Source organism: Oryctolagus cuniculus, chromosome 11 (genome assembly GCF_964237555.1).
Source record: "Oryctolagus cuniculus chromosome 11, mOryCun1.1, whole genome shotgun sequence".
Classification (NCBI taxonomy): Eukaryota; Metazoa; Chordata; class Mammalia; order Lagomorpha; family Leporidae; genus Oryctolagus; species Oryctolagus cuniculus.
In genome coordinates this window covers 120,163,136-120,166,792 of record NC_091442.1, presented here as the reverse complement: position 1 = coordinate 120,166,792, position 3,657 = coordinate 120,163,136, and the positions used below count along the sequence as shown (strand labels likewise).

General features: G+C 57.1%; 1 non-coding gene across 1 annotated transcript; it reads left to right on the top strand.

The window, feature by feature from the left end:
* Positions 1–3,000: 3,000 nt before the first annotated feature.
* Positions 3,001–3,132, top strand: LOC127489314 (small nucleolar RNA SNORA70). The gene has a single exon (XR_007917268.1). It is a non-coding gene; the product is annotated as a small nucleolar RNA SNORA70 (small nucleolar RNA).
* The last annotated feature ends 525 nt before the right edge of the window (positions 3,133–3,657 follow it).

Below are 3,657 nucleotides of genomic sequence, written 5' to 3'. Positions count from 1 at the left end.
CCTAGGTTGACGTCTGGGACACGGCCCCTCCCACAGGAGCTCACAGCCGGCAGAGCAATGGGGCGTGTGATCCCACAGGCGAGGAGTCAGGGCCGTCTCCCTGGAGGGGGAGTGAAGTCGGACCCAGCGCCGGCGGCAGAGAGAGGGGTCAGGCTTACATGGGGGAGGGAGAACCATGTCCCCAGGCCGCCGCAGGTGCTCCCCCACCTGCAGCCCTCAGCGCTCCCCTGGGGAAAGAGCGGGGTGGGGTGGGGAAGCACAGCCCTCAGGCCCAACCCAGGAGCTTGGTGGATTCCCAGGCTCCAGGCTCCAGGTTTCAAAATCTGTTTTGGAAGTGAATCACGGTGCGGGGGGTGGGACCCTCACTTCTGGGGACGCATCCCCCGAACGTGTCTCTCAGGGGCAAGTCCGTCACACTGTGGGCTCTGGGCAGAGGGCTGACCGATAGGGAATGAGCGAGTCCCAGGAGGAAGGAGTCCTAGTGGGAAGGACACGTGTGTGAACGACTTTCACGCCATCGCGCTGTTGGGCTCTTCCGTTTGTCCCCTAATGCGACGCGGCTTGGAGGTGCGTGTGTCCAGCACCTCGCACAACCTGCGCCGCACCCCGGCTCGTGCTCCTTGCTGCTGGCAAAGAACACGGGGACCCAACTGCCCAAGGTGCACGAGGAAGCCGGCACGCAGTGGATCTCACGGTTTCATGCCTAACCCCAGATGCCCGATTCCCAGGTTTAAGTTTTGGCAAGTTAGGGTCACATTTAGGCCAAACAAACAAAAAACAAGCCCGAACAAAAAAGAAAAGAAAAGTGGAGACGCCACGTGTTAAAGGCCATCCTTGTCCCGCTGGACTGAGGCCTGCCCCGCGGCTGATGGCCGGCGTCTGCGTGTCTAATCGCTTTTTGCACACAGAGATCACTTGATAGCTGTTCCGCACGCTCTCCTGGTGGACGACAGCATCTGCAGGCGACTCTGAGGTCTCATGACTGCGTTTTGATGCCAGGGAGACTCCGAAGATATTTCTCCAAATTCTCCAAACGCCACGAGATCTGCTGCAGAGACAGGGAGGAATTGTTTACAGTCACACGGAGTTCCTCACTCTGGAAGGACCCAGCACTTCTCAGCCTGCGGGCCCCGCCGGCCTCCACGCGGGGCTTTGCTGCCTGCACCCAGCAGCTGCCCTGTGCCGCGGCCTGTGATGCTCACCTACGCCCTGGGCTTGGGAAGCAGCCGGCGCCCCGGGAGCAGCTTCTCGCCTGCCGAAGCCTGAGTCTTCCAGGGGTGTCTGCCTTTCGGCTTGGTAATTTCCTGTAAAGATTTATCTATTGATTTGAAAGGCAGAGAGAGAGAGAGAGAGCGAGCTTCCATCCACTGGTTCACTCCCCAAATGCCCACAATGGCCAGGGCTGGGCTGGGCTGAAACCAGGAGCCTGGAGCTCCATCTGAGTCTCCCACGTGGGTGGCAGGGCCCAAGCGCTTGGGTCACCCTGCACTGTTTTCCCAGGCACATTAGCAGGGAGCTGGATTGGAAGTGGAGCAGCCAGGACTTGAACTGGCACCTGTGTGGGACGCCGGCATCGCAGGCAGTGGCTCAACCCCCCTGCACCACAATGCTGGCCCCTATTTTGGCAATTTTGAAAGGAAAGACTCCCGGATTGTAGATTTCCTTGCCTTGCGAACAGAATGTGAGACCACTTCGAGACATGTTTCCCTTGATGCTTTCTGCTCACTATCTTAACGGTCCACAGGGGCTGCAGGGGGTCTGGCCCCGCGGCAGCCAGCTCACAGCCCGGGCCAGGAGAGACACACAGACACGTTTTGCCAACTGACCCCTCCTAGGAGCAGAACACAGAGGACAAGGACTGGAGTGGCCCCATCAGTCTAGGATGAAAGTCTGTATACTTCAGGAAGATGAAACCCAAAGGCAACTTTGTTTTGGTGCAAAAGGTTTTGAAACCCATGAACGGTTTTTCTGTAATAGGCATTTCCACGAACTTGTCGATGATCCCTCACACAGATTATTTATTTATTTTTTTGACAGGCAGAGTGGACAGTGAGAGAGAAAGACAGAGAGAAAGGTCTTCCTTTGCCGTTGGTTCACCCTCCAATGGCCGCCGCGGCTGGCGCGCTGCGGCCGGCGCACCGTGCTGATCTGATGGCAGGAGCCAGGAGCCAGGTGCTTCTCCTGGTCTCCCATGGGGTGCAGGGCCCAAGCACTCAGGCCATCCTCCACTGCACTCCCTGGCCACAGCACAGGGCTGGCCTGGAAGAGGGGCAACCGGGACAGAATCCGGCGCCCCAACCGGGACTAGAACCCGGTGTGCCGGCGCTGCAAGGCAGAGGATTAGCCTAGTGAGCCGCGGCACCGGCCCACACAGATTTCTAATTTCTAAAAGTCATCCCGTGAGTCCCAGCTCCTCGCATCCAATCCAGCTCCCTGCTAATGGCCTGGGAAAGCAGCCAAGATGGCCCTGGTCCTTGGACCCCTGCACCCATGTGGGAGACCCAGAAGAAGCTCCCGGCTCTTAGCTTCGGCCTGGCCCAGCCTTGGCCATTACAACCATTTGGGGAGTGAACCAGCAGATGGAGGATCTCTCTCTCTCTGTCTCTCCCTCTCTCTCTCTGTAACGCGGCCTTTCAAATAAATAACTACGTCTTTCAAAAAATTATCTTCTTTCAGATGCTTTTTTATCTCTTCCCATTTATAATACAATGTTTACATACAAGGAATAGGGCTGGAATTGGGTTAAGCCACTGCTCACAGTGCTGGCATTCCACACCATAGTGGTGTGCCGGTATGAGTCCCAGCCACTCCACTTCCAATCCAGCTCCCTGCCAACGTGCCTGGGAAGGCAGCAGAAGATGGTTCAAGTCACGTAGGAGACCTGGATGGAGTTCTGGGCTCCTGGCTTTGGCCTGGTCCAGACCTGGCTGTTGCAGCTATTTGGGGAGTGAACCAGTGATGGAAGATCTCTCTGTCTCTGTTTCTCCATCCCTCTCTGCCACGCTGCCTTTCAAACAAATAAATCTTTAAATAAAGACACGGGCTGGTGTGCCGTGGCTGCAAGCCACCGTCCGCGGTTTGTGTGCAGCCTATTGCTCGTGTGGGTTGCCCTGAGGGGCCTGGGAGACAGCTGCTCCAGTGGCCATCCATGCCTCTGACCTCACGCTGTCCCTGCTTCTGGCTCCCGACAAGAATGCAGGTGCTTCAGGAAAGCCCTAGGGCCGGGGTTCACATTGTCCACCCACACACGCTGCAGAACCGGGGCCTCCACTCTCCTGCCCTCTCCTTAATCATATAACCAATCATAAACCCTGATTGCTGGTCAATAAATAGAAACACGAGGAAGCAGATGCTGGCGTTGCTGTGCAGAGGGTCGGGCTGCTGCTTGGACACCTGTGTCCCGTGTCAGATGCCAGCAGGGGGCCTGGCCACTCCTTGTGTGATCCAGCTCCCTGATAGTGCACCTGAGAAGCAGTGGATGATGTCTTGAGGGTTTGCATTCCTGCCACCCCCTTGGGAGACCCAGATGGAGTCCCTGGCTCCTCGCTTCAGCTTGGACTAGCCCTAGCCATTGTGGCCATTTGGAAAGTGAACCTACAGATGTAAGATCTCTCTCTCTCTCTCTCTCTCTCTCTCTCTCTCTCTCTCTCTTTCAAG